This window comes from Solea senegalensis, linkage group LG16 (genome assembly GCF_019176455.1).
Source record: "Solea senegalensis isolate Sse05_10M linkage group LG16, IFAPA_SoseM_1, whole genome shotgun sequence".
NCBI classification, from domain to species: Eukaryota; Metazoa; Chordata; class Actinopteri; order Pleuronectiformes; family Soleidae; genus Solea; species Solea senegalensis.
In genome coordinates, this window is record NC_058036.1 from 11,946,470 (window position 1) to 11,973,036 (window position 26,567).

The following is a 26,567-nucleotide window of genomic DNA, read 5'->3' on the forward strand; positions in this document are numbered from 1 at the left end:
TAGGATCTGGGAAGACATGTGCTCTGACATAGGTGCAGCAAGTTTAATGAGGGTATTGATTAAAGCCACCAACTAGTCCCTTCTATGAAACAAATATAAAAAAACTAATTTCTTCACCAGACCCCTTTGAAACCTTGTCTGAAAAGAGCGTGCATTTGAATTTGTTAATGTCATGAACAGTTGCTTCTTTTGCATCATTTTCAATGTCTCCACTCTGAGCACAAATTGCCTTGTGATTCCAAAGGTCCTCTGTTTGTTTGCTTTTCCATAATATGCTCAACTGAAAATCGCCAGTTGAAATTGTGTTCAAATAACTGCGCATTTGCAGGTTAGTCATAAGTTCCTTTGATTCACTTCTCCCTCTCTGCTCTCTCCATCAGGGTGACCTTATACACGACTGACCGAGACAGATGCGACAGCAACTGAAATAAGCTGTTGTATGAATCAGAGTCCCACCTTCTGGCAATGACTCAGCATGTGCTTGGATATCTGACCTGACCAAAACACTGATTACTGTGAGTACCGGAGTATGATGTGATATATTCACACTGACATGTGTCCACCAAACACGTTCACAATGAAACTCCTGAACATCAAGTTCCGCATATGTTTTAATGGAATAGTTATGTTCCTTTTGGATAAACTGAGTAAATATTAATCAATCAATCAATCAATCTGCAGCTTTACGGAGATTTAGAGATAAAGCAACTGGTTTGTCTTCATATCTATATTAGCTAAATGTTACAAATAATGATGTGCTCAGTACATCACAGTGTGTTCACACTGACTGTGAATTGCAATTATTTCTCGACTGCTAGCTTCCTATTACTCATACATGTGCTGTGAGTAAAAACTCACCTGGGGCTAATGTTACAACCAAACTTATTAGCATCTTTATCACTGCACCAGTGTAGGTTAGTGTATTCAGTGTCTTGTATAAACTGCCAACTGAGAGCATTTTATGAATATTTTCTTGATATTTCCACCGCCATAGGTGTATATAACCTAATTAATCAGTAATCCGATTCCCACACATTGCACATGAGAAACCTGGTTTAATTCTTCATTATTGCCTACAAGAAAATAAACTGTGCAAAGTTACATTTGACCACTCCATGTTTGTAAAAGAAAGAAAAAAGAAAAGTCAGGCTCGTCTTGCAGCTGTTTAAGGTCAAGAAATATATAATCTAAAAATCCATGGTCACAGTAAAACTGACACAACTTAGCCTGTAGAATTTAAGCAGTTGAACTTTGTAAAATGCAGGCATTTGCATTATAAATCAGAGACACTACTACAGTATACTGCCTTCCGCTGTCAGCTCTCCAAGACCCTCAAAATGAATAAAAATGAAACAACTCAATTCCAAGAAATATGCAAATACAGGGGTAGAAAAAAATGTGATTAACAAAGCCTGTGTTTAGCTGCATGGAGGTTTATGAATGTGCAGTGATGTACAGTTTATACGGTATATTCTCCAATTGCAGATTTGATACGTGCAAATGAACAAAACTGTTGATTGTCCATGCTTTACCTTGGAGATGGTTCATACCTTACAGTTAGATGGACCTCACTGGGGTAGCAGCAGAATTGTGCATTTCCTTCTTGTAATATATTTAGGTGTATGACAGAAAGTGGTAGATTTGTCGGTAGTCGCTTTTTTAAAAACTTCGCCGGGAGTCTCTGCGTCTTGTTTAACGCTCATCTTCGGCGCGGTGTGTGAGTGGCAGCAGGTGTACAGGGGGAGGGGCAGAGCAGAGCAAGGAGCCGGTTCAGAGCTTTTCTGAAGCCAAGCAAAAGTTGACATGTTCTAAAAGAAAAAAAAAATCTTTCGAAAACGAGACCCCGTCACATATTCTCTGTCAGGATTTTGCGCTGCTTGCACCACAGTGATTGGATGATACACTTAACAAAAACCTAGAGTGATTTACCAAACTCTTCTCTCTTTCTGGGACAACACTGGCACCATTTGTCAGTGCTGAGCTCATTGTCGCCCATTATCCCATGGACAAAGCTGCCATGACATTGAGTTAATCCATGCTTATTTCAACTTTGCTTTCTGTGGAAGACAACAGATAGGGAGTTCCGGTGAGTGATGGCAACTGAGGTGCCATAGGGGAGGCAAAGTCATCCGTTTTGCAATTGGTAGACAAAGAGAAAGATACAGACAAATGCAATCAAGCAGCCACATTGGGTTGATTCTCTCGAAAATGTCGCGGACCTGTTGGGTGTGCCTCTGAAGACTTCTCTCACAGGGATCGATGAAAACTTTTCTCCAACCTAAAATTGCATCCAAAGAGTGTCAAGACACATTCTGGAAAAAACGATGAAATCTCAGGCCAGAGTGAAATGAGCATTTGATGAAATCTGGGGCAAGGAAACTGCAGGGACTTCCTCCCTCATGACATCTTCTCGCTCAACACCACGTTCAGACATAAACCTCTGCAGTGAGAACTCAAGAGAAGCTGCTGGAATTGGAGAAATTTCTGTTGACCTTCCACTGAAAACTGAAATGTCATCTTTAAAATCTCCTCTTGGATAGAACTCCATGCTGGAGTCTAATTATAGAAAATCCAAGTCACACACACACTACACTATGAACCTAGACTAAGCTTACTTAATTACATCCACAGAGCTGAGCCAAGAGAAAAATATTCGCTGGACGAGAAAAGCGGGAGCTTGATCCAGAAACTGCCGGCATCTCTGCCAAGTCCGTTTTCAGTGCACTCTGCCTTTTAAATGTGGGCTTGGTATTGAAAAAAAAAGAAGAAGTTTAAAGTAAAAACAAAATCCCTGAAGTAGGGGTTTACACAGTGTTTTGTCTCTTTTACAAGTTTCACAGCTTTAATGTGTTTTTAATTTCTGTTTTGTTTGGTGCATTAAAATTACAGAAATCAAGATGGTGGTAGGAACACACACACACACACACACATATATATATATATATATATATATATATTCTCTGTAAGAATGCCCAACATTCAGTTTCTTGGGGACCACAGCATGTGAGTTGAAGGTAATTATAAATTGGCCTAAATTAGTACTACTATCAGTACTTTTTTGAGAAAAAATAGGTTATTGATGAGCCCTTTAGCCAAAATCCAACCCATCCTGCTCTGCTCACATGCATTGTTGGGTCGTATACATGTACTTCCTGTTGCTGGTGTGAACATTATATTTGCGACAGTAAAATGAACACATCCCTACACATTCAAAGAGATGTTTTGTTGCCTCTTGCAGAGCTTGTTATTTGTACTACAACATACCACGTCTCTACTTTTTGCTGGGGGCACAATAAATGATTAAGTTAGGTGGCCAAAAACAGTATAATTGGAAAAGAATGATTAAGAGTTCAGATAAGGATTGATCTAAGGAGAGCGGAACCGCTCAGTCTTTCAGAAGCTTGCCCTCCTTCTCCCTCCTCCCTGCCAAACAATGACAGAGTGTATCTACATACAATTGTTGTCACCACCACTGGCCTTTTGTTGTGTCTGGCCACAGTTTTATGTCTCTCGCATTTCGTGAGTCACCTCCTCAAATGTCTAAAATGAAAGAACTCTTGCAGAGTGTCAAATTTCCTCTGCTCTGGTTCTTTCTATCCATGGTCACTGTTTGTGTGTCATTCACTGGAGGATTCACTGGATTTTAACTGTCTATAATTGTTCATCAAAACGTAAACAAACAATGCTCCTACTTGGCCCCTCAGCAATGCAGCCACCACATTTGCCGTTGAATCAGACAAGTAATCAGAGCAGACATGTATCCAGATATCATTTCTATGAACAGATTATGCTATATGTGAACTTACATACTGTATTTTGTAAGCGACAGACAAGATCATCCCTCACATTATGCAGAAGAAGTGCCATAATATTGGCCATTGCCACCAGAGGCCAATCTATCAGACCATAACCAGTTGGTTCTGAGATTGTCCCAATAGGTCAACAGGCTTATATATGACTTTAATGAGAGAATGCTGATACGTATTGACACAAAAGCTTTGTGTGCACCTAAGAAATCAATGAAGGGTTACTCTAGTTTAGGTTGACAGTTCGGAAACCGAGGGACAAAGAAATGTGAAGGCAATAACGTAGACAAAGACATTAGATTAAATGAAAACCTTTCAATTACAAAAATGTGTGTTGGTCAGAATAACCTGAGGTGAAACATGATTGAAACATTTTAAATAGTATACAGTTATTAATATACTGTGAAAGTTCACTATATCTTCTGATTAAAAAAAAAAAGAAAAGCATACCGTTCCATATTCACTCTGTGCTCTAAACCTCGCCATTTGTATTAGCAGAAACACACCACTTCATGTCAGGATCTCTGGCCAGCTTGATTCAGAGATTGAAATCTGGAAGACCAGTATCATCTGAGTGATGACACAGTGTTAGTCAAAGCAATTATTGAAATCCTGACAAACAAAAATGAATATGTCACCATTACACCAGAAAAATATGTAAATCATTCATCCCAAAGAAACCCCAGTGTACGCACACAGCACCCATGCTCTGACCTGCAGTGCACTCTTATGTCCATAATCTATTTTAAAAGCATTTGTTTACACTGTGTACATAGTGTGTACAATGCCATATTTTATTTATGTCGCTCTTTAACAATTTATCTGTTGAGTGTGGGCCATTTAAACTAATAAACTGAATGTTACACAATGACAAAACCGTAATCTTGAATGTGCCCTATCTTCTATAATGGAACAGTAAAGTCATATGAGGCCCCTTGATAGTTTATTACAGGCACATTAATGCAATTAAGTAGACAGAGATTAATGAAGAGCTCTAAGGTCAGATTATGTTTGTGCCGCAAAACAAATCTTGATATTTATGTGTGGAAAAGACATAATACATTTCCTTGAAGCCCGGAATTGCCTCCCTCCCTAGTGGCATCTCAGTGCGATATCAAAAAGATGATAGCAAGTTAATAACAGCATGTTATCTATTGATTGCACTTGTCAGCATTTACAATCTGGCCTCATCCATTGGTCTGCTCAGCCTCTGTCTCATATAAGAGTTTCATGGGAGACGAGGTGAGCCCGTCCTCTAGCTGACAAAGCTCTGCTCCCTCATCCATCTCACCCTCACTGTTACCAGCCTCACCACCCTCGTTACAGCAGCGCACAAGAGCCCCATCATGGCTCACTAATCCTCCTCATTAAGCCGGTCCCCCAAGGCTCTCGTTACTGTACATCTATTCCCGCATGTCTTGTACCAGACTCATGGCTTTCATCTTTGGCATGTGCAAAAGTCAGGAGAGTGCCATGAGCAATAAAGTGTTCATGTCAGGCTTCTGACACCTCCATCAATTGCAGAATCAGATAACGTGAACAAAGTCAGCTCCTCCTCCCTCCATTCTGGAGAGAAGTCTGACCTGCTGGTTGAGTTAAGACTATTTTTATTTATTTATTTCTTTTTCTTACTGTCGTCAGGTTAATATCTCATCGGCAATTAAAAGGAGAGTTGCGTTTCTGTAAACTATCCAGAGACCCAAACACTCTCACTGATAGCATGTCAACCAGCAGGGGCACATAAAATCTGCAACATCATAAATCATAAATCATTTGGGAATATGTTTGACACTTTTTGTTCTTGATCTCTGGATAAATATGAATTTCTTGGATATTTAAATATATATATATATACTACAGTATATGTTCATACAGGGGTTTTAAAATCCAGTGACAAAGTGCACAGTATTTGAGGTGACATTCGTACCCTGAGGGTTATACAATGATGACACACTGGAATGTAGAATGATACAAGTACAAAAAATACTTTAGATATTGTTTTTACTCTTGGATTATACAACAATCTGTACAGTGCTAAAACCCCAAAATGCCTTTTGGAAGGCCGAGAAGACACTCCCCCCCAAGGGGACTGTGTATAGTGCACCGTTTCTTTAGAAAACAGCAAGGATGCGGGGAGTATGATACAGATTTTTTATTTTTTTTTGCAGAGCCTTGATGTTTTAGATCAGTGAGTTGCATCATCTTGAATGACATTTTCCTTTTTACGACTGATCTGAACATAAATGAAATGAAAGCCACGTTAGATGGGACGTTTGTCACTTATTGTGTACAGTGTTGTGTGTTTGTATGATCCCGTCTGCTGCGTTTTGCAACGCCACTTCTCATTTTCTGAATGTAGTATATAGTATCAAATGATATAACTTAAAAAACATAAATTAGAGTATAACAGCATCATCCACAGGACCAGAGAAGTTTGGCCACCTTCTGGGCTTTGCAGTGGTAAATGCCCACATCCATGTCACAAAATGCAGTTGCATGAAGTCTTCATTGAGGGACTTTCTGGGTTCTTTGTCAGCATTTCAAGCCGCTGTCCCTGAGGTACACGCTGTCCCTGAACCCAGCAGCTTCCCATAAGCTTCACTTTCACCTAATCAGTTACAGTTAGGTGGAAAAAGAAAAAACACATACATACACACACACAAAAAAAAGCACCCATGCAGCCATTTTGAGAGGTGTAAGAGATGTGTGGAAGCCAGACACAGGACGACTTACAAAGGCTCTAGCTCCAATAACATTAGGCTTAACAGTTTAACATTTAATTCAACTGTGGTTGCCAACATGTCATGTAGGTTATTATTTATCAAATATGGCCAAATATATTTACTTAACGTTTGAACAATGGTTGCGTTTATTCACAGCCGTTAAAGAAGCATATTTTCAGAAACTAGGAGGGAGTTACTTTGGGGAAAAGGGTGTCATGCTTCTTGTTCTGTTGTTTAATTGTTGGCACTTGGGTATATTGAATAGGTAAAAAGGGTTTCAAAGGGCAGGTCTGTTCATGCTAACACTAGCCTGGAGGTAGCTACATAGCAAGAGATGTTACTAGTGCTTATGTAACACTTTGTCCGACAAAAAACATTGACAATGGGGAGAGCAAACCCGCCCAAGAGCCCCATTTGGGCATGTAGTGTTTGAGGTACTTTAGCATTTCAGTGGGTTATGCTTATGCAGACACTTATTAAACATCAACTTATGTTGATGCCTCCACTGTATACATGCCAGTTTCAATTTTGAGTAACAAAATGAGTTATCATTAACCCTACAGGGTCAACCCATAACCCAAGTGTCAGAGCCGCTCACCACTGAGGGTTAACACAATGCGTACATGTGAGCATCCATCTCTGTACCAATTGCTTTTTTTGTTTTTAATTCATCAGTGACAAAATAAAAAATATATAGTTTTTACAGTCTGACAAAGTGTGTTTTTCTCACAGTGTGTAATTCCGTCCGTTCATCAGCTTGCGTAAATGTTGTGGCAGAGCAGCAAAAGCTCAGGGGCTCTAGATCAACCTCACTTTGAAGTTGACAGTCCAGCCTGCGAGCTTTTTTGAATCTCCTTATTTATAGCCTTTCCGATTCATCTTGGAAACAAATGAGACCAATTGAAAGCTGCATTGTCAGAGGCAAACCTGCAGCGGAAAATCCCATGGATGCAGCACGCCCGTCCAGTCGTATAACTTCCTCTGAGCAATGGTGCTAAAGCCCCTCTGACAGGAAATGCCAAGTGAGTTTGGAGGATTCAAACCCGGGTGCTGAGCAGCTTTGGCTCTCTATCAGAAATGCCCTGAGTGATGGTGTTTTCTATTCGTGAATGACTTGTTGTACGGAGCGTTTTAAAAATTCATGCTGAAGAGTGTGTTTACTGAATAAGCAGGGCTTGGGTCTGTAGCATTTCTCAGTTTCCCTTCATAAACTGCAGAAAATGTAGCTTCTCATCCTGCCATTCTGGGTTAATATGGCACAGTTAAAATGTTTTCATTGTAACAAAAAATAAAATGCAGAGTGCCGGTTATTTTTTTGTTTGCCTCGAGCCAGCGCTTATGAAGGATATTTTTTTTTTTTATTGTATTTTTGTGGCATTTGTGTCTGATTAGCTATGTATCATCCAGCCATACAGAAAAAAACACATCCAATAGTATTCCAACACTTTTAATAATGTTGTCCACGCCTGCTGCATGGTCATAGCTTTGAGGGATGACAATGGCTGCTGCATATATACATTTACTAGTTTTGATTTGAATTGCAATAAAATAAGTGGAATGTGGAGTCAATAGTGGGCCCCAGGCCAGAAACAGGAGACCATTTTAATGACAGTGAAATCACTCTATTTACTATTTAACGCTATACTGTAGTTTATGTAGGAATCAAATCATATTACAGGGGTCACTGCAGTCATTATAATGGCTAATCATTTGTATTTTAACTGGCATTTGTGGTTTTTAGGGCACCAGCAGTCAAGTAAATATAGGCCCAGTGTATCGTCACATGACACTACTCAGAAATTCCAGATGAGCATTCTGAATAATTACGCATTCACATGTAATGTTAAAAGTCAATTTCAGACAATAATTTGGTTTTCTCAAAGTAATACAGGGCAACATTTTTACCATAACAAAATCCATCATAATTATTTCACTGTTAGAGTGACTGTTAATCTGGTGAATGATCACTCTATCATTTCCACAACATAAGCACTTATCATACTTTCCTCGCACGTACATAAGGAGAACGTCAGAGCAAAGCAGTTACTTTCAGAAGAAGCCAAGAAACGAGAAGAGACAAAACATAAAAGGTACATGCTAACTTTACTATTCAGTGTTAGTAGCGTCAGAGCTGACCATCAGAATTCCACCTGGTGCATTGGTTTGTTTAGGCAAGAAAATTGAACTGGAGTTTGGTAAACACTGACAAAAGGGCAGCAGCTTCCAGTGATATTCACGACTCAGAGTGAATGCACACTTGTGACTACTGTAAAATATAATCCTGCTCTCGTTGCTTTTAGGAAATAATTAGAGACTTAAGGTTTAGCTGGTGGGATATTCTGATGGTAACATGTTCTGATACAACACCAGCTTATTATGTCTTATGTTGCTGCACTGGTGATCTCATTAAGTAGGCTATAATAGTATTGACTGCACAAAAAGAAAAAAGAAAATCACTTTTTTTTTAACTTAACCATAATATTAATCACAAATTTCCCCAAGGGGACAATCAAGTAACTAAATAACTAACATTAAGATGTTCCAGATTGTTGCTTGAAGAAACTGTCAATGGAGAATAACAGCAATAGTAATTCACGACCACTGATGCATGTGTCCTTGCAATGTGCCCGACACCCCCACAGGGCATCGCATTGCATTTCACAGACAAATTTGCATTTATGTAAAAAGCTGTCAGTTAGTTCACAAAATCACGATTGTAGGCGTTTAAAAATCTCAGGCAACAGTTGCTGCGGGTCAGTAATTTACAGTAGGGAAAAGTGAGTGAGTGGACGAGGCGGATATGCGAGGCTCAGCTCGATGCTGCTGTCAGAAACAACTTCACTTCCCATTCATTTCTGTGTGCAACAACAAACGGCAAACAGACCACTTGTTTCTTCACTTTGTGCATCTAACACGTTTGAACTTTGACACTCAGGAACTCGAGGCTGGCTTTTTTTTGTTTTCTTTTTTCGTTTTTCTGTTTATACCTCGGGGGGTTGGAAAATTGGAAGAAAATACAAGTAGTGGCGAGAGGAGGATGCAGTTACTGCAAGTGACAACTTAATGCACAGCTTTGTCGAGCCATGCTATGCCCACCATTTTGTTTACAACCCAACTGCCTCCTGCTTTTTGTCACACTGTGCAACTTGATTTAGTCCATTATGTGTCAGTGTGACTGTGACCTAAATGTGAACACGGTCCCATTCTCAGGTTGAAATTGAGCACTTTGTTTTTTTTTTTTGTTTTTTTTTATTCTCCCTTGTGCTTTATAAAGAAAAAATATGGACAGTGATTTGCATTTAGTCAGTCCTTGATGGGGGGCCACACAGTGAAATTTGCATGTTCTCCCTGTGTGTTTTCCAGGTTCCTCCCACACACAGGGGTTAATTGAATGCTCTAAATTGCCCGTAGGTGTGAGTGTGAATGAATGGTTGTTCTTCTCTATATGTTGGCCCTGTGATGGACTGGTGTCCTGTCCTTGTGCTGGCTGGGATTGACACCAGCAACCCAGTGACCCTCACGTGGAGGATAAAGCAGTAGACAGTGGATGGATGTCATGATGACTTTGTTATTTTCACTGTGAGTGGATTCAGTTGGGTGTGGATCATTTGTATTGAAAATTAAACAAACCATAAATACAAATAAAAGTGTACTATATACTAGATTTTAAGTCAAAAATATTATTATGCCCCTGTGTTTTGACAGTGATAATAACCTCAAATTTTTCATTTTTTTTCTCATTAAAATTTCACCAGCTTAGGAGCTTTCCAGTGTAATTTAAGATATAATTGTAAGCCATTGCAAGGGAAATATGTCTTGTATGTACAACAGAGTTTAACACAGTTACTGTCAGAACACGGAAACATGGAGTTCCACTTATACCTGGTGTTACATTGTGTCAATTCACACTCATGTAACTGTCTCTCTTTTGCAAACATTGAACCTGTTTGGTTTATTTGTGTGTCTGCACCAGACAGACATAAACTATTCAGAGTGAGTGTACCATGATCATGGTTTGCTTCTTTGTCCTGGAGAAATCTGCATCCCTCTTTTACTCCCTTGCAACTTAACTTTTGTCCGTCTATATTTGAATGTGTCTTCACTCCAGAACCCTTGTTTTTCTTTAGTTGGAACATTTTTGAGAGGGGTAGTGAGGCTTTTTAACTACAGCTCGTTGTCTTTGACTGACTCTTTTGGAGAGATATGTGTGGAAGTATATATATGAGCTGCATTATTGGTCGGTGGCACAGAAAACTTCAAATTGTGAATTAACTGACTGGACAAGTGTATCGTTTTAACATTATTTCTTACTCTATAATAACATGTCATGGTTTTAATATATTTCTTACATTTAGTCTATTTAAAAGCATTAAGCACCAATGACATTCCCAATATGTGCAAAGGTGCATGAACATGCTTTGTCACTGCCATGTTAAGCTTTCAGCTTAGCTCCTTTATATGGTTCACACTGACATTTTTGTACAGGCCTTGAAAGGGAAGACTGGGACACTTGGTGGGCTTTAAAAACTGAACTAAGTCACTAGTTTGCATGAAAGTAAAGCAACATTATATAACGTGTTTTGCAAGTAGACTGCATGTGCTTCACGTTAAAATCACGTGCATGGACGTACATTGCATGTAAAAGTAGCTTTGGAGTCAAACACAACAAAGGACAGGTTTGATATTTAAAAAAAATAAATTCACCAATCGAAACACCATTGTCAGTAAAGTGGCAACAACGAGATGGTACAAGCTGGAAGTAATTGATACACAGAGATAAAATATGGCTATTGTGATGTAATTATTAAAATACCAAGAAAGAAAAAGCACAGCTGTCACCCAGTCTCCAGGGAGCAGAGAAATTCCCCTAGAGAAGATGAGGTGGCAGATGGAGGCAGGATTTATAAATCAGAGCACACCGGGCTCAGGTGTGGCTCATCACACTGATGACCCTCCATTTAGCACCTGCTAACACACAAGCGAGGAAAAAAGTCCAAGGTGGAGGGGCTGTCACAAAAATGAGACAGTTAATTTCTAATAAATGTCTCACCTTGACGATGACATTTTTGAAATGACAGAGGTTTTAATCCATCTCGTACAACCGAATACCGACATTGCATTGTAATAGAAATCAAATGAAGGGAGACTTTTGTTGAGATTCTACTGCATGAGCATTAAACTGTTAGAAACAGTTAATAGTTAACATTTCCGAAAATAAATACATTTAATGAATAATTAATTTTTGCATTTTTTTTTTACATTCAACACGACATGTAGAAATGTCCCTTTTACAGTGGGACATTAAAGTATGTATTTGCTGTATTGACGTTGAATGCAAAATTATCATATAACATTGATTATATTAATTAACCATATCGGGCTGAACAGTTCTACTTAGAGCTGTCCACGTTCAATCCGATTCTGTTTTCTGTCTTTATTTTCAGTTTTACACCCCAATGATCCTATTTTATATTTAGTGTATCATACCTGAGACAGTCTGTCTGTCATACATACACTGTACCAACGGAACATTACCTGCAGACACAAAAGAGAATGGACTTGAGACGCGGAGGACAATAGCCAACATCACCGTGGCACATGATTTTAAGCTCTGCTTGGCTCACGATTTGGCCCACACATCCACCAGTCTCTCAGTGAGAAGACTCCAGATGGCCAGTCCGCCTGTGTCATCCAAACTGGAGTAAACATAATCGTACCCCACCACGCTTTAGACGTCAGGGATGACATAGTTTGTACTTTTAATTAGGCCAATAAACTTCTTAGCCCATTTCTTGAGCTATGACAGATAAATGGTAGACTTAACTATCTCAACATTATGTGAGATCTTGTGTCCGATATGGAATAATCAATATTTCCTATATTCTCCACTTTAATAATTCAAGTTTTTTGCTGCAATGTTTCACACCAGAGTTGATTAAAGGTCCAGCATGTAAGAATAAGTAACATCTAATGGTGAGACTGCAAATTGTAACAAATGGAGGACTCCTTTGCTCACCCCTCCATTTCAAAACCACAATTATAGAAAAACAAAGTATAAACACTCTTTCACGTCTATGTGGATGGAAACCGTATTTTGTGGAGTAAGCTGCTATTGAAAATGCATATTCATTCAGGCTGCTTTACAAACATGGCAGCACAAGATGGTTCCTTTTGTAACACAAGATCACAAGACGCCCTAAAGCACATTTAAAAGGCTGATTATAAGGCTTTAAATGGATTATATGCTTATACAAAACATATTTATAGGTCGCATTTATAATGTATGCGAGTTAGCACTCCCTAAATGTTACTCACTATAACTTTCAACATGGCCACTAAATTAAAAATAAGATTTGTTTTTCTGCATGGTACAATATCAACATCCATGTCTTGTGATGAGAGTTTTTAAAATACCTTTTGTCATTTGTGCACTCAATTTAGCACTATATTGGAAGACATGTCTCATAGATTTGGAGAGAATCGTTCCCTAGAGATGTCATTAGGTTTACCTCAGCATGGACCTGGATACTACTGATGTAAGTCCCTAATGAAAACCCTGTGGCTGCATCCACACTTTTGTTTTTCTAAAAAAGCATAAGTTCTGCTACTATCCACACTGTCCTGGCGTACTGTCACAAAAACAGTTTGTTTATAAAAACTTTAGGACGTAAATGGAAACCTTTGTAAATGATGGATGCAGCAGCATTTCTGACTTTTTGGACACATTCTTATCAGTCTCACATTGTGGCTATTCATTTTCAACATTGTCTCTTGTGTGTCACTCTTTCACAAACTAATCAAAGTTGAAATTTTATCAGGAAACAAAACACATTTCCAAATGAAAATGTATCACATATTATATGATAGTATCCACATATGATAGTGATCACAGAAGACATCAAACAGTCAGTCATTTTACATGCACAGTTTAATCGAGCTAAGGCCATAGTCCGACTAAGACGTAAGGCAATTGGCCAACTTTATTTATTGGCCGTGTACATCTGACTCCACCTCCGTAGGTGGGGCTGAATCTCTATAAGCTATTTTCCTGTCAATTCTTTACGTCACAGAAAAACAAAAGGTTAACAGTGAACTGGATTGTGTTGTGGTTCTGTATGATTTGTATCTGCTGTGCATGTTAACGTGATACATGGCTCTTGTGGTTGCTGTGTTGTCTGAAGAAACAACAATAGTAACAACAGTACTGCAGTTTATACGTCGTCTCCTTTTGCTTCCGGGTCAACGAATGAAGAGGACATTTTGGTGCATGCACAGCATGCCAATCCTGATTCCAATCCAACCAAGCGTGTGCATGCAGGAGTAATCAGGGTATGATCGGAGTATGATTCGTATCTGGTCCAGGTATGTTAGCCAGACTAAAACTAGATTGATTTTAGTCAGACTACCGTATTTACATGACATTAAGGAAAACCTAATGATTGTCTTAGTCTGACTGAACACACTGAGTGATGTCTTCTGTGATTCTGTCGCCATATGTACTGTATATGTTAAATAGGTTCGACTTTCACTGCTTATCAGTCTATGATAGAGTTGTCAATTTACTGCTTAACTGCTTCTATATACAATATCTACAGTATATGCTGCATTTAAAAAAAAAAAAGAGACACATATTGCACATCCCATCTCGCATGTAATACAGGAGAGTTATAGATAAAGAAAATTAATTTGTGTGTGTGTGTGTGTGTGTTCCCTAGCCTTGAAGCTCTTCAAACTGCTCTGGTTTGGATTTAAGTGGCCACAGATATGGAGGGAAACCACACTGACTGCGTAATGACAATGTCTGTAAATTCGATAAACCCTTTTTTCACAGGCTTTAGAACCGCCCTTGCGGAAAATGTGATTACACTTCTTCACAGGCAGCACAGTATGGGACTTTGTTGCAGGGGGGCGCGTACTTGGCTTGTCATGGAGGACCCTAGTTTGTCTGTTACCTCATGCCCATTTAAACATGTGAATCCTCGGACATTAAGAGGCGTTTGTGTGCAATTTCTCCAACTGCTTTTGAAGTCAAGTGTGAGCCAGTTGCTAATGACTTCATTTAATAAATTAAAGACAGCATGTATTGTCGACTCTCTCGGTGCTCTGCGGCTATTAAGTTTGAGGAAATTGAAATCTGGACAAAGTGACCAGAATAGCACTTTCACAGCATGGAGAGTTTGAGCCAGACAACAAAATGTCTGCCAGCTGCTACATCCTCATAACTAAGGTTGGACAAGAGTTGAAAACTCAGCCGGGCATTTGATTTGAGTTTTCTGTTTCCTAAGGGGGAAATGGATTTTATAGTGTGATCAGTCTGAAATAATGTGTATCCCCCATAACTGAAGAGATAAAACCTATTCCAATTCTCAAATAGCATGGTCACATAAGAAAATAAGGTGATCCTATGATGAAATGTGGCTTTTGCCCTTTATTCAAACACACAATGATGTGTATGAGGATGAAACTTTTTGTCCTAAAAGAAAAGTAGATTTGAAGACAAAAGCAGGCTGGCTTAAGGTATAGTCAGCAAACCACTTGGCTCCCAATGTCTTCTCTTTTCATTATTAGTGTTTAGTAGATGCCTCCGGAAATAAACCCCAAGACTGCAGCACTGACAGTAAACTCTGAAAGCTTAAAGGAAGTGTGTTAAATCAAATAGTTGCCTACAAAAACATTCGGCAAAACACTTTTTTTCTTCCACTGTGCTTGTAGTTGCCCTTGTGCTGTGTTTTTTTTTTTTCTGGTTTCAACCATGCCTGGGACCCTGTGCATAGCTGTGGCCCTATTGTTTACAGTAGGGATCAGCTGTTAGCGCTCTGCTACACAGCCATACTGCCCGAGGAGCGACCTTGTGTCCCTGTGAGCAGAGGAGGAGGTGACGGGGATGCCATGCTGGAGCCCTACAGACATGTTCTCCCGTCAGGCAATGTAAGATCTCTCCCTAACAAGATGGCTGAGTTAGCGGTGCTGACCCAGCATCATGCTGTTCATAGAGACATGGCTAACCAAGGCTATTCTGGATGCAGTCACCGTGCTGCACGGATTCCAGCTGATACGAGCAGACAAGGAAGGTGGAGAGCCGTGAGAGGAAAGGAGGGGGTGTTTTGTGAAGGATAGATGGTGTAACCCTGAGGATATCATCATTAAAGAACAGCGCTTATCTAAGGACATGGAACTGTTTGTGGTTAGCATAAGACCATACTATCTGCTGCAGGATTTTGTACCATTAATGCTGCCTGTGATGTCCTGCACTCTGCATAATATTTCGATGCCAATACCAAAGAGACATACTGCTCATCGGCCCCCTGGAAGGTCTGATCACAACCTGGTTAATCCTGCCTGTATATAAATGCTTCTGTTGCACAGACAACCAGCTCTGACCTGTACAGTGCAGAAATGGTCTGCTGAGACTGATGGACTGTTTTGAGTCCACTGTGTGGGAAGATTTCTGCAAGGGTCATGGGGAGGACATCGGCAGTCAACACACAATTACAGACTTCATAAACTTGTGTGTAGAGAACACTGTACCCGCCAGGTCTGTAGGGTGTTTCTATTACAACAAACCCTGGACTAATTCTGACATAAAGGCGTCAGGAAACAAGGAGGAGCCGAAGAGGGAAAAAAATCAGGAGAGGAAGGGCGGCTGCAGTACACGAGGAAGATGGAGGATCAGCTGCAGCAGAATAACGTCAGCAGAGTCTGGAGTGGCCAGGAAAAACATCTCCAGCGACACAAAGCTGGACTGTAGGGGATCAGAGGTCAGTTGATGATCACTATCCAGGCAGGACACTGAAGGACAAACTGTAGCCAGCTGGAGTGGATCTTCACCTTAAATCTTAGATTGTGGATTACTTGACCAACTGAACCCAGTATATGAGGACCTGGGATTGTGTCTCTAATATGGCTGTCTGCAGTACAGGGGCACTGCAGGGAATGGTTCTGTCTCCGTTACTTTTCACCATGCGGACAGGACGCAACGGATTGTCGGGTTTCGGGCTTAATTTTTTATCATTTTACACGGGCTCAGGCTTGCGCGGTAAATGAGCGGTCAGGTGATGCGTTCGGATTGGCGCGAGCAAAATGCGGAAGTGGATGCTGAGGAGGCTTTTGGATAGACTTTCTGAAGCCGTTCTATGAAGCACAGCGGGAACTTGAGGGAGACAAGTATCCAACACTTAATCTTGTGTGTCTCTGGTGTGAGACAACTGAAACGCCACGGTCAGCCCAATGCCCTGGACTACCACCAGCAAGCTGTCATGCGCACACGGCACGAAGACTGGCTTGCGGGTAAAGTGATAATACAGGACCTCCACAAGATCGCAGCATGCCTCTGGCCAGAATTTAACCAGGTGAGAATGTTGTCAAACTCAGACAGGAATACCGCACGTGCTCATGCTCGCACTCATCTGCAAGCCATGGCTGCAGGTGCAGCAGATGTGGAGAGTCGAAACCCAAAGCTCTCCAGAGTCGAACCCACTCCTCCTCCAAGGCCCATTTAGAGTGCTGACGATGTTAAGTGCTGACGAGGACTCATTTTATTTATTTGTTCCAACTTCCAAGTGGCCTATGTAATGACTCATTCTTGACAAAAGGCAAAAGAGCTGAGTGCGTTTGCACATTTGAATAATGTCGGACTGTAAAAGTGTTTGGGCAAAAGCTGTCAATCAAAATGGAGTTGTCGGGCTCCGGCCTTGATTGTAGCTCTATGCTGCACAGTCTTTTGGAGTGCACTACTCTGTGGTGGCTAGGGTTGCCAACTTTGTCACTATGAAAAACTTTGTCATATTTTTATTTTTTTTATCATGGCAGCTCTTAGTAGAGTTTGTGAGGTATTGTTTCTCATACCTGATGTGTAATTTTATTGTGAAGGGTAGACCGGAAGTGGCGCGGTTGTTGTTGCCGGGAAGAAGGGTTGTTTTCCATGTAAAAAAAAGGAAGTGGAATAAAAGTGAGACGCTGTTGGCGTCAACACCGGCCGTTCGTGTCCTTCGATTGTTTATTTACGTACCCAGTATAGACGCCCTTATCTCGGTTACACAGTGTATTGTTTTAAGGCATTTGTCATAATGATAGCAGTTTTGCAGAGTAATAAAATAGAAGTGACTCAGCATGTGCACCATCTGTGTGTGGCCAACTGAAAATTCCCTCCGACATAAAGTGCTGAAGGCTTTCGTTGAATCACCACTGACGGGCTTACGCCACGTCTTTTTAACTTACCGTAATTTGTTGTAGCTGCACAGTCTCTTCTTGTTATTGCAGGTTTATCCATTATAGTTTAATTTGGATGAATATGCGCGTTTACTTACAGTATACTGATCATGTGCAACTGATGCGGGACTCATAGCCCCACCTCGTCTCCCGGCGTGAGGTGGGACGGCACCTGTTATTATCACACTGTGATTGGATGATGATAGGTGTCGCCGATGACCCTCAAGTGCCGTGATCAGCACTGCTGCTGTCGCTGTTGCGTCATTCAGTGGTTAGATCAGCGTAGCGGTCAATAAACGGGACAGGAGAGGGCACGTTGGCAACCCTAGTGGTGGCATCAGCGATCTTTTTTTGGAGTGGCATCTTGACGGCAGACAGGCAGAGGCTGGACAAACTGATAAAAAACCAGCTTGGTCCTGGAATGCGAGGGAGAGGAATGATGGCCAAGCTTTCATCTCTGATGGACAACCTGTCCCACCCCTTGCAGGACACCATCAAAGCACTGAGCAGCTCCTTCAGTGACAGAAATTAAACATTCTACATTTCTGAATGTCTGCTGCTGTTGGACAACTGGAACTCATCCCATGTGCAATATAACTATTTCATAAGTGCAATATAATATTACTCTGTATTGTACATCCATATGGAAATGCATGTTTAATATTTATTACCGTTGCATAGTCTTTGCTGCTGTAACACTATACATTTCCCCACTGTGAGTCCATCTTGTCTTTATGTTGTATAATAAACAAATATTATGAGACCTATAGCATATTTTCATCCTTTTTACTTCTGTTTTCTGTTGTTTGGTTTCTGTTTGTTACTCAGATATTCTGGGCATGGTATGTTTCGAGGGCCTATTAATGTACATTCAGACTAATTATCATTTGAGACTCGGCAGTGTCTATGACTGACTCATTTTTTACAGGGAACTAGTCTCATCAGGTTTTACACAGACACTATTTCTGTAATGCTATTAATGCTTTGTCTTGTCATTATTGTAATGAGATTTGTGGGGAAAAAAAGTTGTGTATTGCTTGTTTTAGCTTTTTATGTTTCAATGTGATATGTTCCTCGTGCATAGTTTAAATTGCATGCCTTTCTTCTTAAAGTTAACTGATCTGGTGAAGAAATAAGATGTTTGTTTTCAAAATATGCTGAACCGTAATATAAGGCTCCCAGTGCTTTCTGTTTTTTCCTTGAGGGTGAATGCCAATCAGCAGATGTTTTAGTAAGCAGAACATTTGATTAAAGTCTTCATCAGTTGGCATTTAGTGTTCATCTTATTTCCTGAGGAGGCAATCTGTTCTGCCTGACCTCAACCTTCCTAAGTGAATTCTAGAGGGACGCAAAAAAAAAAATAATTGGACTCATTCATTCAAAGCAAAATGAGATTTTAGCCAGCCAATTTCAGAGTTTATCTCATAAATAAGCTCATTCAAATATCATCATGGAGAGACATGTTGGTTGATCACTAAACTAGACATGATTTACTGTCATTTCCATCAGATGTGCTCAAAATGTAGTGTCCTAATCAAGATAATATCATGTTTGTATGTTGAATATCTATATCCTTAATTCATGAACAACACCAATCATCCCTATCTCTTTCCCATGAGTCTTTTTCAAATTGAAAGAATCACTGTAATTTGGAAATATTTAAAACACATCACAGATTGATTTACGGATGACACTTACATCCAATAACTCCTACTTTATTTATTAAAGTCCAAAAAAAATCACCTTTACAATTACATTTCTATGACACTATCTATTTTACCAGGGAATAAAAAGCCCTGATCATGTAAATCTTCAGGGCAATTTTGTGTATTCCAATGGCATTTTTACCCCTGCTATTACTTCCACAAAGAAATAAAAAGTGTTTTTGTTTTTGTTTTTATTGTTGTTTTTTTCATTATGTGCTTTGTGCAGTATTTCTGTCATATATAGGGTGTTTACATTATATATTATTTTAACATTTTTCGTTATCTTTATATTTTGGTTTGGACTGAGTAGCATACTGTCTCATCCCTATGCATAAGCTTGTGGATTTACTGGATTTTAGTTGATCTAGTGTAATAAGATGCCCCCCACAATGATTTGTCATTTGCAGCCACACCGAAGCAACCTTTGCAAATAGACATTGTTCCTCCAATTGATACAGGTAATTTAAGATTCTTTTCTAGTGCTTTTTTCAGAGACCATTATAGGGCAAAAAAAAAATCCATCTCTCCTTTTGTCCAGAAATTAATTCAAAAGTTTAACTCAAGTGAATTTAACTTTTCAACAGCCTAGTTATCTTTTTTTTTTTTATTATTAATTTTTCAACTTCACATTGTGTCCACCACAGCTCATCACAGAAATGCCTTCCAGGGACAGAAAGAGTTTTTTTTTTTACATATTTCAATGACTGTAGCCACTTGACTTTTTACTATCAGACTGCTGAAGCATCAAATGAACCACGGATAAATTTTGAAATTGATTTTTGCACAGAATGGAGACTGTAGATTTGGTCCCCCAATACTCTCACAGAAAGTGCAAAAGGGATCCTACCAGTTTGAACAAGAGGAATGATTTCCACATCAAAACACGTTTTGTGTTTATATATGCAGGTGTCTGACTATCGTTGAACTTGAAAAATAAACCCTTTGGAGCAGTTTAACAAATTTTACGGTTAGATTAAAGCTGCTGTCAGCAATTCAGTCTTTTGGCTAACTTCTTGTCGTGTGTTGCATCATGAATGTGTTTTGTAAGTGGTGCGTTTATTGATGAACAAATGGCCTAAACTCTCAAGCAGAAAGGACCAAACAAAACCAATTAGGTTTGAACACCAAAGTAATAATAGAAACCCCCAGAGTGCATAAATTTGGTGTTGCTCCATTGTTTGTTTTTGTGGTGAACAAGCTGGCTGAAGGGGAGGATTTTAAGTCTGAGCCGATCGATGAGCCGCGTTTTCTTCTTCCTCATGCGTTTTTTCTTTCTGGTCAGTGCTTGTATATAATACGGCCCCAAATGAGCAGCTGTTGCAACTGTGTGACATTGTCCACGCAGTTTGGTCCACTTACAAAAGTGCAGCGTGAAAGTGAACCAAACCAAACGAAGGTGTGAAATTTCTCGCCCGATTGAACTGAGTCCCCCCCGGTCTATCCTGGTGTTAACGCTCCCTTGTTGTGACATCACATGGCAAGTGTGTCAGATTGTAACAAAGGATTCCTCAGTTTACCCCTTCCTTTTTCCTGAGCATGTCAGGGATCTACCGTCTCCTTAAGATACTAAAACAAGGCAATCAGAAATGGTAGAGCATTTGCATCAGATCAAAAGATTTCATGTTCAAATCCACATCAGGGTCAAAATTCTTGGGCTTCTGTTGCTCATAAAGCAAGCAAGTGCGGACAGGCGCGCGCACACACACACAGAGCCACTGAAAACAATACTTCACTCCCATTCTGTGTCCATTTGAAAATATAATATTCAAACCTCAGTTTGGTTTGTCCGTTTGGGCTGCTGTTGGAACATGGCAATGCAATATACAACAATACTCATACATGTTATACATTCATTGTTGTAATGAAACTGTGTCCTCTCTTGGCATCTTTGAAAATCTCAATTCCCTGAGTCATTTTGTTCAGCTCCACCGTAAACAGCAGCAGGTTGTAGTTTCTGAAAAATGGGATTTGAGTGTCAACAGCTAACGATGGTGGGTCCATTTTTAAGTGGATTCTCTGGCTGTGGTGCCATGAAAGGTAATGGTGACTTGTTCAATGGGCAAAACCACATCCAACTTAACATTAATATTCCACTTAGAAAGACTGAGTTAAATGCTCTTGGGTGACTACGTGCTGCAGCCTTTGTTGCTTTTGTTAACTGCTGTTGATTGACAGAACATACCCAGACGGGGACGCGCTAAATGTTGTGTTCTCCTTTTGACTCCCCCTGGTCGACTGAAAACACACACTAAGCACGACGTGACACATAAATTAAAGAATCATTTGGGGCTGGTGGGGCTTGTTTTCAGACTTCATAATGACATCCACATTGAGGTCATTAGGGACTGTTGCAGGAGGGCAAGTGGGAAGATGTGATGATGATTCCAAACTGAGAGAATGTGCTGTGTGATGAGTATCTGGGGAGAGGCACGTGGGGGGGGGGATCATAATGTGAGTATGCGTGTGAGTGCATATCTGCGGCAGCTTTAACCAGGAAGGCTGGATCATGTCGTTCTTGCGTGGGAGGGCAAATGCATGAAAGACGCCACGTACTTGCACCTCAACAGATGAGCACACAGTAGAATATAAAGAGCTCCACTGTCAAGGGCATCATGTCATTCATATGGCGCACAATAGACATTTCCTCACCCTTTCAATGCTCTGAAGGTCTTTTTTATTTTCTTTTGTGAGACAATTTTGCATAGAGTGTGTAAAAAATGAATAAATAATATGCACGGTACATGTAAAATACATGAAAAATATTGAGAGAGCCACACAGGAACGTCCATACTTCCACTTCCATGCACACACTGGCAAAGCAAACCGCTCCGATTGTGTGTTTAGTAAAGGCTTGTTGTTCTGATGGACCACAAGAATGGGAGGAAAGAGATAAAAAAAATACACCTGCAGTTATTGCTTGAGATTTTAATGTAACTTGGGAGTTGGGACCCTGTACAAGCTCTGCTGATCTGTTTCAGTTATTTTACAAAGAGCAATATAATCTCTCTACCCTCCCTGTCAACACGGCCTTTTAACTTTCCTTCAGTATTTGGTCCAATCTGACCAACTTTACAACTTTCCTAAAACGTAAATATTGGGTTTTTCATTGTGATATCGTCCAAACAAAGGCTGCCTCAAACATACATGGTGGAGGCATCAACTAAAACACTTTGCATTATGTATGTCAGAAGTTAAGAAAAGTTCAACTTCTCAAGCATCCCAGCTCTCACAATTTTGTTTGGCCAACCATGGCAGAAATGCCGAACACCACATCACCATCATTTTAGCAACATTAGCAACTCTTGCTTTGCAGTCTGACAGTTCCGCGCTAACCTCTAACAGCAACTTTCAGTGCCAAGCGTCTGACCCACTCATCGTCAACCATTAAAGTAGGCATCTTCCCAAATAAAACATCAAATCACCACTTTCAAATTGTGATTTTTTTTTATTAGTATTAACCAGAAGATTGTTTAAAAAAAACATGTGAATAGAATGTTGAGGGTGTTTGGAATCATATAAGCAGTAAAAATACACATTAGAGTCACATTAGACCACAAACACTGAAATAAGGAAGGGTTCACTGGAGAATGTTATGGTTTTGTTTGAAAAACAGACGATGTGCGTCAGATAATTCAGGGTCGACGTGTTATTCAGGTTGTCACATGGGTCAAATACACTGTGTGGCCCTTTGTGTGCACCATTTGAATGCATGTTGTAATATATTCATCATATGTTACCTTGAATGTTCTGCAAGTTACGTCCAGCATGACAAACAACATCAGTAATAACACAGAAATGAGATTTTATCTGCTTTCCATTTGTCTTATTTCCATAGGCTCACCTTGCTCTTTGAGTGTGAATGTGTGGTCGTGAAGTATTTCTAAGGGGCCATATGGCACAATCCCAAGATTTATAGGTAAGTTTGCTTTTCCTTTTTGTTTTTCCTTGCCCTTTCCTTTCAAAGCAATGCCAAGTCTTCACAGGATGTCCAGTTTTTAGAGAATTCCTAACACCATCTATCATGTGGGACCTGTAACACAAATAGTTTGGGTTTGATACGTGAATTATTTTATCTGTCACCCATGAGGGATGCTCAGTATCTGACATATGAGACATAGCATGGATTGGTCTTTCCTCACAAACACACATTTACCACATGACATAAAGAAAAGAGTCAGGGCACATTATCAGGAAAACCCTGCCTGGAGTTTTTCCGCCATTTAAGTTGCCTTAAGTTAAACAGGAAACACAAGAAAAAAAACATCAATTGCAACAATATTAAATATTTTATTTTGTCAGTGTACTCTCTCTGCATTGTGCAAATGCCTGCACCTATAGCATGTCTCTTTGCTCTGCTGAAACAGTTTATTACATGCATTTAGCTTCAGATTGTATACATTTTTAAAATACCTTAATTCATTACTTTGAAAATGCAGTTATCTATGTAATTTTACTTACCACAATCATCACCAACACTGGATAAAATGTAGAAAAATGCCACCCATTTAGAATATAGCAACTAGGAAGTATGACATTTAATTCATGCTCAGTCAAAAAGAAAACTTTTATTTTAGGAGATGTGGAGGTGTTTTGCAATTATCAATCACTTCATTAAAGAATCAAAGAGGATTGAGGATTAGTCGTTGGTTCAAAAGGTTTAAGATGGTTTGACTTTGTTTTAGACGCTGTCGTGAGACATATTTGGGCTTCCAGAGGACTCGAGCCACTTTACAGCAGGAATAATAAGTGGAATTCAAACAAAATAGGTCAGCTCGCCTCTTAGCAGTGGCTTTCGAGTGCTATATTTGGTTTGTTGTCTTGTAGAAGGTGACTACACATTATGGTTACATTATGAATGCCACCTATTTTTTTTTGTATCATGATAACTCAAGTTCAAATGACCTAGGGGCCACTGAGCGTCTTGACTGGTCAGCATATATCACAGGAATATCACAAGAAAGATACTTGTGACACTATCAAATTCAAAATCTCCCCCTGCAAATGTAGTATAAATTATAACTTTCACTACATCTTTTTGTAATCTGACAAAATCACTGCTCAGAAGTGATAACACATGCCATATTTTCGAGAGCGAAGCATAAGCTGTAGTAACAATAATGATGCTACCATAAGCAACAAAGAATATCCTGTCTGTGTCAAAACAACTGACAGCAGAAATTAAAAGCATAATTAATGTCGGTGTAAAAATAACTTGGCATTGCTGTTTGTCAGAGCACAAACACACTCATTGTGATTCATTGTATCTGGGACACTAGCGTGTATGAAATCTTTCTTTTTTCAATAAAATCATACCAGATGCTGGACATGTGCCAGTTGGGTGACATCAATGTAAATGAGGAATGACTAACTTGTGAACATGCAGAGCTGTAACTTCTATATGTGTCAACACTGAATTAAATCCAGACCACCCACACAGGATCATAAAATGAGTCTACATGCCTGTATGAACATTTGTATTATTATTATTAGTGCATCTATCCCTTAAAAATCCATGGACACAGTAATGGTGTGGGCTGTTTCATTGTTTAACTGTTCAAGTTTGATTACATTTAGGCACAAAAGATTGTGGGTTGGTTTAAAAAGCCCTGTTCTTAAGATCTAGGACTTTTCTCACCATATTATGATAGTTAGGATAACATTGCACCCTCCACATCCACTCTAAATGTCTGTGTTAAGACAATGAGCCCTTTGTACAGCAGCCATGTTTGACATGTTTTACCAGGGAAAGCACACGTGTTATTGAACACATGGACAATGGCTCAATTCAGTTAATGCAAGTCGGTATCAGTGTTCATTGTATCATGAAACTTTAAATTCCACTGTATGTTCAAAATATTTATAATACAACATAATATTAAATATGTTTAATGAATGAAATTGACACTTCGAATAATACAATATGATTACTATTCTACAATATTTTAATGTTGCTGTGGGAAATGAAACACAACATTTCCCTTTTGATATACATATTTATTTAACTAGGAGTGTGAGTTGAGCCCGCCCAAATCCGCTGATAGTAGCGCCGTTTATTTTAACGCCATTATTCCCATCATTGGTCGGGATAGGTTGACTGTAAACCATCATTCACCCTGAAACTTGGGGAAGCTAAATGGAACTCAGCCATCATGAATTGCATTAGTTAGACCTGCTATGTAGAAAATAGATGCTTTGCAGGTTGAGGAAAGTCTGCACAGAACTCAGTTGCCTGACTTTCAACCACAGTGAACGGGTTAGAACTTTTCCCAGTGTTTGCATCTTCACACAAAGAAGGCTCCTTTGATTACTTCTGAAGCACTTAATGGTCTGGTTTCTCAATGCATTAGCATTGTTTTTTATCGCAGAGATCCTCTGATAGTTCAGAATTCGCAGCTGAAAACAACACTCTAGAAGTTCTAGCCAGAAGAAATGCGACTGACAGGAGCTACCTTTAAATCATAACATAAAACATTGTTATTTAAAGTTCAGAGAAAGAGGACACTTCCATTGGCTCTTCTTCTACGCAGCTGCACGTACATGTGCTCTTTCACTGACGGGACATTAGTTCGGACCAAAGGACACATTGTCAATATTGGCAGGAAGTTTCAGTGATGGAGAAATTGCCTCTGGTCATTCATGTATCACGGGTGAAAGGAGTGCATCTGTACGTTGTTATCAGGACAGAGAGCCTTGATCCATGGACATTAGTATTTAACAACTTGGGAAGGAGATTCAGCAATATTTGGCTGCATGGATTGATGCTTTGTACATGAAAATAAGGCACATATTCACGTTGGTGTACAATAAGAGTCTCCTTCAAGCGAAGATTGAAAGTTTGCAGTCTTGACCCTGCAAAACTGCAGCTGACTTAACTGTTTCCTCAAGGTTTTTGAAAGCATTTTCATTGGTGTAGAGGAGTAGCTGCTTACAACCTTGTGAATGCATGAATCCACCTGTCCCTCCTGACAACACAAGGATGTTACAGGTGCAGCAGCTTGTGATGACGACGATGATGATGATGATGATGATGACAGTGATGGGTTTGACACTGCAATCATAGCAGTGCTTTCAGCTCCTAACTGCCAGCAGTGATGTCACTAATTCACACTCTTTGGAAGCTGTCG

At 39.7% G+C, this 26,567-nt stretch overlaps 1 protein-coding gene across 2 annotated transcripts in view; it reads left to right on the plus strand.

The window, feature by feature from the left end:
* The window catches only part of LOC122783332 (leucine-rich repeat and fibronectin type-III domain-containing protein 2), a 162,217-nt gene that overhangs the window by 87,923 nt on the left and 47,727 nt on the right, over positions 1-26,567 (plus strand). For both annotated transcript variants that reach the window (XM_044048063.1, XM_044048064.1), the window contains 2 exons: positions 381-515; positions 23,279-23,359. The gene's annotated coding sequence lies outside the window, so the exon portion shown is untranslated. The remainder of the gene's footprint in view (positions 1-380; positions 516-23,278; positions 23,360-26,567) is intronic.